This window comes from Callithrix jacchus, chromosome 4 (assembly GCF_049354715.1).
Source record: "Callithrix jacchus isolate 240 chromosome 4, calJac240_pri, whole genome shotgun sequence".
NCBI lineage: Eukaryota > Metazoa > Chordata > Mammalia > Primates > Cebidae > Callithrix > Callithrix jacchus.
This window is the reverse complement of record NC_133505.1, coordinates 169,903,674-169,912,179: the sequence shown is the minus strand read 5'-3', so window position 1 is coordinate 169,912,179 and position 8,506 is coordinate 169,903,674. Positions and strand designations below refer to the sequence as shown.

Sequence of the window (8,506 nt, the reverse complement as noted above, 5' to 3'; positions counted from 1 at the left end):
TCTCTCACTTTCTCATTGACCGTGTCCACAGCTGACACATTCTAAAATCGATTTCTAGCTGACCCCATCACTCAGGTGCATGGTGCGGCATGGAGACTGGTGGGAGGGGCTTGCACTGGGAAGCCAGTCTGGATTTGAATCTGTGCCCCTTCGCTCACTGGCTGTGATTCGAGCAAGTCACTGACTTCGCGGAGGCTGTTTCCTCACCTGCAAACCAGGAATGATCTACTTATCTTGCTTCCAGGGCTTCTGGGGTTAGAGAAGATCACACACAGGACATCTGGTCTTGCAGGGTGTGCCAAAGGCCTGCTTCCACCCCAGCCTTCCAAACTCCTTCCCAAGGAATACTCTTCCACTGTGTTTGAACTCATGCTGGGCACAGCAGAATGTCCGATAAGCATTAATCATGTTTGCAAGTCAGTTCTGTACATCTCTTGGTTTGTTATTTTAACACTTATTAGTTACTAATTTATTGTGAATTGAGCTTCAAAAGAACATGCCTTTTCTTTTTTCAACCCCCTCATTAATTCAGTATTTTGTCCACCTTAGAAGCTCAAGAAGTTTGCTGACAGACTAACAGAATGATCAAATTTTCCCAAACCTAAGCCTTGTTGTTCATTTTAAATGACTGCCTTCCTCAAATGCTAGAGTTGCAAGGTCAGGAAGGAGCTCTTGAGGTTACCAACGCCTCCTTGTTCATCGCCGTGGCCTGACCACACAGATGGTCAACTCCAGAGACACGCACAGACCTCTGCAGAAACAGGAGGGACCATGAGGCAGCTCTGGACTGGATTTGAGAAGGGTTATTCCCACCACGTGGAAATGGAATGGTTTTTGATTGTGCTCTTGGTAATCCTTCTGGCAAATCGTCTCGCTATTCCCAGTAACCAGTGTACACTTTCTGTTTGTGATATTCTGTGTACATTTACTTTTATGTAAAATGTTTTGCTCAGAATCTTGGTCCAGGAGTTGACCTTACAGTTCCCCAGTGACTCATGTGTATCTATTGACCGGGCCGATCTCACCCTGGACATATACATATTCACATTTCAGAAATTAAACATTTCCTCACCTGGCATTGCTCCTGCCCACTGTTCATTCTGAGTTACTTATTCAGCCAACATCGGCTGCACGCTTCCCTCTGAGGTGCCAGGCTCGGGGCTCACCCTGCTCATATGTCAGCCCCTGTGCTGGTTCTTGGCTTTCCATCCTTTGTCACCCCATCGGGAGTCCTTCTGGTTCCTGCACTTGGAGGTGCCCATACAGAATATAACATCCCGTGACAGGATGTCCCTCCACGTGCAAACCGAAATAGCGCCAGCCTCTGTGTGCCATGCTCCTCTCTAAACGCAGAGTGACGTCATGTCTAGTCTCACCTCTCGTCCGTTCCGGCCTTTTTATGGCACATGCTGTGAAGGACGTTTTGAGATCTAAGGTGACTTCTTTGGCTCTTTTATTTGTAAGCTTTGAATCCATTCATATTTTTTCTCCTCATCGTTATTTGAACTCTGTCCCTGGTGGGGAATCAGATGTAGACGGCTGTCTTGTGTTTTTCAATCCATTTTTCCTTTTGCTAAAAAAGACATTTAAGGAACTATACCCACGCTTGGAAAAGGGGCTCCACGACATTCTAGGCAAGTAACACTATGCACTCTTGTCTTGGGTGGCGGACAGTCTCTTTATAACATTTCAGAACTACCTGAGACCTTAGGAAGCTCCTGGTCCAATCCAAGTTTCTGGCTTGAGAACTCAGGGTTCAGAGAAGCAAGCATTTGGCCTCAGATCTCCCAAGGGAGCTCTGCCTGAGTCAGGATCAGAATTCTGGACTCCTGGCCTCAACTTAGTGTGTGTGCGGTGTGTGTGTGTGTGTGTGTGTGTGTGTGTGTGTGGTTATCTTTTTTTTTTGAGAAGGAGTTGTCAGGCTGGAGTGCAGTGGTGCAATTTCAGCTCACTGCAACTTCCACCCACTGGTTTCAAGCTATTCTCCTGCCTCAGTCTCCTAAGTAGCTGAGATTACAGGCACGTGCTACCATGCCCAGCTAAATTTTTGTATTTTTAGTAGAGATGGGGTTTCACCCTGTTGTTCAGGCTGCTCTCAAGCTCCTGACCTCAGGTGATCCACCCGTCTCAGCCTCCCAAAGTGCTGGGATTACAGGCGTGAGCCACTGTACCCAGCTGATTGTCTTTTTTTTTTCATAAATGAACCCATTTATTACAGGCTAGTGATGTCTCAAAGAGGAGAGGAGCCTCCACTGGTCTTTTAATCCTTTAGTCCTCGGATGGCGGACTTCGCTGTGACAGCAGAAGTGGTGTCAGAGGTCCAGGCAGAAGTCCTTGATGTGCTGGCTGATTTCAGTTTTCTTCACCATCTTCTGGAGGGAGGCACTGTAGCGAGTCCCACATTTACCAATGAGTCCGACTTTGGTGGTGCGTTCAACCATGTCACAGCCAACTAGGTTCAAGCCCAGAGAACTGGGGTTCTCTTTTTAAATTAAAACTATGTATGTCAAAGACAGAACAAAAGCAACTTCTAAGGCCAAGTGAAATCACAGTTTTCCAGTGAAATGGCATCTGAGCGTGCTATTTCCTCTCAGGCATCTGGAATCTCTGTTGTTATTTACTTCCGCTGGGGCCCTCTCTGTTCACCCCTCCAAACCCGACAGAGCCCAGAGCGGCTCCCACAGTCACGCCGTGCTGCCTGCCCCACTCCGTTTGAAATTCTCTCTGGATAGCGGTTATATTTTATTTTTTGACAACTGTAATTGTTAGAAAATTTGTCTTCTAATCAAACAAGCTCTCTCTTCTTCTCGTCATCCTCACTATGCCCAGTTTGCTCTATGCCCTTCAAACAGACATGGCTTGCAGGCAAACAGTAGCTAGCATTGAACAGAAGGTGGGATTTTGATCCTCAGGCATCTCCTCCTGGCCACTTCTCCCCTGACCCTTGATCTCAGCTTTGGTCCCTTATTCCGGTTCCTCACTTCATTTGCATTTTCACTGAAACTTTGTCATTCACCACCCAATGGACTGCCTTCTGCAGCTTTTTCTTAACGCTTTCTCTAGGGTATGACTCCTAGTGTTGCCTCTGGTCTCATGGATCTTAATTGGCAGACAGTGGGCTGTCCCCCAAATCAGAAGTGTATGGGACTGGTCAGTTGCCACACCTTTGCTCAGCCCCATCATGTGGGAGTGATCATTCGGCTCACTGGGCTCAGTTCTGTCCTCTGGAGCTGGCCAGGACACATCTCACCACTGCTAGTGTTTTGAGAGTGTGGCCCTGTCCCTCTTGTACAGCCCTTCTCTCTCTCCTACACACCCTTTCTTTTTTCCTTCTTTTCTTTTTTTTGAGACAGGGTCTCATTCTGTAGTCCAGGCTGGAGTGCAGTGCTATGATCTCCGCTCACTGCAATCTTCACCTCCCAGGTTCAAGCAATTCTCCTGCCTCAGCCTCCTGCATAGCTGGGACTACAGGTGCTCTCCACCACACCTGGCTAATTTTCTTTTTTTTTTTTTTTTTCCAGTAGAGATGGGGTTTCATCATGTTTGCCTGGTTGGTCCCGAACTCCTGACCTCAGGTGATCTGCCTTCCTTGGCCTCTCAAAGTGTTGGGATTATAGGCATGAGCCACTGCACCCAGCCTCCTACGCACCCTTTCAAAGGATGGATATAAATGTATTGGTAGAGATGCTGTCTGACCCGTGTGCTGGTCAGTGGGGCATTTTCCTTCCTTTACTGGAATGTTCTATTTTCATCAGTGCACACTCAGATCCCTGGGCGTTCTTTAGCAGTAACTCACACCTTGAGCTTGGGGTCAACAAAGTTCCTCCACTCTTCTCCCCCTCTGGCTTGGTCTCTCTTCTCTGCCTGTGTCATTTATTTATTTTTGAACTCTTGCATCTGTGTTTATTTGTATTTTTACTTGGATTCATTATTCTAGCTGATTGCCAGAACCCTTTTGAATCCCGATTCTTTCATGTGCCTTTATGCTGCCTTCACGCTTCTATTGTGTACAAATTAATATGTGAGCATTTTGTGTGTCAAAAGCGCTGATGGAAGTGCTCAGTGGGGTACAGGTTAGCAATTTCGCGTCAGCTTGTCATATACACTGGGGTCAAGCAAAGAAGTAAATGAGTGGCGGTCTCTGGAATCCAGCTTTCTCCTGCTGGAGAGGGAAGTTACAGATGCAGACGGGGAGAGGCTGCTGGATTCAAGTTAGAGATGTTGATGTGAAGTCAAGTGTATCTTAGGATAGATGCTGGGAGACCAACACACACACAATTGACATAGAGTCCAGCTCTGTCTGCCGAGAGGTCCTAGAAGCAAGGACCCTGCAGCCATCTCCAGGACATCTCAAGCTCACATCCTGGTTTCTAAACACGCTTCTCCAGTGATGGGAGCCAGGGCTCTCTGGAGAAATGACTTGTTCTAGGACTGTGTCAGGGAAAATACAGGATGAGCCTGCAGGATCTTGAAGTGGCAAAAAGCAAGAAGCCCTCAAATAACACGAGGAAGGGGGCACGTCGGAGGGGTGCAAGATCCACCCTGAAAAATCTCCCCACGGCCAACGCTGTAAGAATTTGAGCAAAAAGGTAACTAATATAGTACAGTGTCATAATTTAAAGAATACAACAAACATATGGGTCCACATTGACATAAATACATGATTGAATAAATAAACAAATGGGAGAGAAGAAACATATATTTCTTTTTTTTTTTTTTTGAGATGGCATTTTGCTCTTGTTACCCAGGCTGGAATGCAGTGGCGTGATCTTAGCTCACCACAACCTCCGCCTTCCAGGTTCAAGCGATTCTCCTGCCTCAGCCTCCGAGTAGCTGGGTTTACAGGCATGCGTCACCACGCCAGGCTAATTTTGCATTTTTAGTAGAGATGGAGTTTCTCCATGTTGGTCAGCTTGGCTTCGAACTCCCAACCTCAGGTGATCTGTCTGTCTCAGCCTCCCAAAGGACTGGGAGTGCAGGCATGAGCCACTGCACTAGGCTAGAACACATATTTCTTTTAAAAGAATTCAAAATTATTTACATAGATATCCCCCTGTCCAAGTTTGTGCAGTGTGACTTCTCCCACCACCCTATTTCCATCTTCCATTAAGTCCAGCGCCCTGAGGGTGGCTGGACTTAGTGACTTGCTTCCAAAGATAGTGTATGGAGGAGGGAAAAAGCAGCTACTCTGGACAAACCTGGCAAATATTTCCTCAGCTAGGGGACCAAGGCCGACGTCATCAGTGACCAACCGCACAGAGAGCATGTACCCTTGGTATGATGAGGCAAGAATGACAGCTTGCCTCTGCATCCTCCTCCCAAACTATTTACCGAAGTCTAGTCACGAGAAAAACATCAGGAAAAAAACCAAGTTGAGGGACATTTGACACAGTAACTAATCAGAAGTGCTCAAGATTGTCACGGTCATCAAATACAAGGACAGACAAGAAGTCACAGAGCAGGGGAGACTAAGGAACCATGACAAGAAATGTAGAATCTTCGTGATTATTCTGTATATCTAAGATTATTCCCCCCAAAATTATTATTATTCAATTTTCTTGAGACAGAGTCTTGCTCTGTCGCCAGGCTGGAGTGCAATGGCATGATCTTGGCTCACTACAACCGCTGCCTCCTGGGTTCATGTGATTCTCCTGCCTCAGCCTCCCAAGTAGCTGGGACTACAGGTGCGTGCCACCATGCACCGCTAATTTTTGTATTTTTAGTAGAGATGGAGTTTTACCATGTTGGCCAGGATGGTCTCGATCTCTTGACCTCATGATCCGCCCGCCTTGGCCTCCCAATGTGCTGGAATTACAGGAGTGAGCCACAATGCCTGGCCCCAAAATTATTAAAAGATAAAAAGAAGCTGGGCATGGTAGCTCATGCATGTAATCCCAGCACTTCGGGAGGCTGAGGTGGAAGGATCACTTGAGCCTAAGAGTTCAAGACCAGCCTGGGCAAACACAGTGAGACTCTGTCTTTACAAAAATTAAAAAAAAAATAGTCAGGTGTGGTGGTGCACACCTGTAGTCCCAGCTACTTGGGTGGCTGAGGTGGGAGGATCACTTGAGCCTAGGAGTTTGAGGCTGCAGTGAGCTGAGTTGGTGCCATTGCACTTCAGCCTGGACAGCAGAGTGAGCCCTGTCTCAAAACAGAGAGAGAGAAGGGAATATATATATATTTTTTAATGAAAAGTGTCCCATAGGACAAGAGCAATAATCCAGTGGTATTCTGCTAGTTACCTCTGTCAGTAGGTATCAATGCAATCAACCGCGTTCTTCCACTGAACTGGACGGACCACGGATCCTCCTGCTTGTGGGCTAGGCGCCCCCCAGGCTGGGCTCCTTCCAGCTGTTGGAAGCTGTTGGAAGAGACCCAAGTCTCTTCCACCAAAGCGGGAGGGCGAATGTAGGCCAGAGCCTTCCACGGCTTTGGTTTCTACCCTATTCGTCCACACTGAGCACAGCCAAAATTTATAACCTTTTTGGGGGAGGCGGGGGTAGGAAATCTCTACTTAGAAATCCACTCGCATTTCAAGCTACACATGTCTAAATCCAAGATCCACATTAGGCTTCCCTTGTGTGTCCATCTTTTCCTTGTGTCTCTGTTAGCAGAACCCGGACACCTGGACTAATCACCTCGGGGCTATCTGCGAGTTTCTTTTGTCTCCAGGTTTCAGCCTGTCTCTGACCCACCGGCGAGGCTGCTTCCTGGCACCTGTTTCCATCTTCCATTGGCACAGCAGGTGATTCCACTTCCAGAGCTTCCGAAGGCCGCGACGCCCTCCCCATCCAGTGTCCGCAGAATTTCCCTGGCCCTTGGGCCATTTTCCTTGGAAGCCCCAGTGTCTGTCATTTGCATTCAAATAAACCTGCAGCTCTTGGCCCTGACCTTCACAGCCCTCCAGCGGGGTCCTTTCCTGCCTCTGAGCTTGAGCTCGCTCTTGTGTCTTCCCCCCAGACTCGTCCTGTTCAGGGCCTGGGCCACTCTTGCCTCTCACTGGCTTCACGCGAGATTCTGCTGGCATTCCTTCCTTTCTCCTGGACACAGGCCTCCTTCCCTTCACACTCCTTGAAGAGGCTTTTAATTCAAATTTTCAAATTTTCCTGAGGCCTCACGTCACCCCAGCTATTTTAGCTCGACATTTATGAACAGCTGTAAAGAATCTGTTTCTTCTGTTTCTGTAATCCACGTTTTCTGTACCTTATTTGAATGTAAGCTTTTGGGTTCAGGCTCTGCGTCCTTTAACACCTTCTTATTTATACACATGGCGTTTGGGAAAGTGTTATCTGAACAACGTTTTTTCTGAACATGAAGCCTGATAAAGTGTAACTTGAACACAATGAGCGTCCAGTTAAAAGCCTTAGTTTTTCGGTGCAACCTTCACCGGGGACTGAGCGAAAGTTGGTGCTGCCTGATCAGGATTTGATCTTTCTCTGCAGTCGACAGTTTCAAACAGGACCCTGCGGTGTCCCTGGAGCCACCTCCTCAGGACACCAGGACTCACGTCGTCTGCGTGATCAGCACCCTTGTGGCCTCCTCTCACCTTCTTGAGACACACCCAAGCCAATGGGAACTAACCGTGCAGAGAGCCCCACAGGCCCCGTAGGAGAGGCCCTGCTGAAGAAGAATAAAAGAGAATATCAGCATTGTTCCCTTCATCTGTGGGTTCTTTTACACTATCAAAAAAGCCTTTAGGTTTTCACAGCCTAGTTTGTGCTTGGTAAACCCAACCCACACTTCAAAGATCTACCTTTCTCCAGATACAAGCTTTAAAAGAAGCTGTCTGGCCAGGTACAGTGGCTCACACCTGTAATCCCAGCACTTTGGGAGGCAGAGGTGGGTGGATCACCTGAGGTCAGGAGTTTGAGACCAGCCAGGTCAACATGGTGAAACCTTGTCTCTACTAAAAATACAAAAAATTAGCCGGGCATGGTGGTGGGTGCCTGTAATCCCAGCTACTCAGGAGGCTGAGGCAGGAGAATGGCTTGAACCCGGGAGGCAGAGGCTGCAGTGAACGAAGATCACACCACTGCACTCTAGCCTGGGCGATAGAGTGAGACTCTGTCTCAAAAAAAGAAGCTGTCATGGTATTTTCTTTTCTCCTGGACGATTGGTCACCACTCTTAGCAACTGCCTCAAACAATGTCTTTTCCTTTAATATGAAGAAAGGCCATTCTTATAATCTAGTAATTTTTCTTTTTCTTTCTTTCTTTTTTTTTTGAGACGGAGCCTCATTCCTGCTGCCCAGGCTGGAGTGCAATGGCGCGAACTTGGCTCACTGCAACCTCCACCTCCTGGGTTCAAGTGATTCTCCTACCTCAGCCTCCCTAGTAGCTGGGACTACAGCCACGTGCCACCACGCCCGGCTAATTTTTGTATTTTTAGTAGGGATGGGGTTTCACCATGTTAGTTAGGCTGGTCTCGAACTCCTGACCTCAGGTGATCCACTCGCCTCGGCCTCCCAAAGTGCTAGGATTACAGGTGTGAGCCACTGCACCCAGCA

At 47.7% G+C, this 8,506-nt stretch overlaps 1 pseudogene; it reads right to left on the bottom strand.

Annotated features, from left to right (window-relative positions):
* Positions 1-2,180: 2,180 nt before the first annotated feature.
* LOC118152718 (large ribosomal subunit protein eL43 pseudogene) lies at positions 2,181-2,574 on the bottom strand (annotated as a pseudogene).
* Between the last annotated feature and the right edge of the window lie 5,932 nt (positions 2,575-8,506).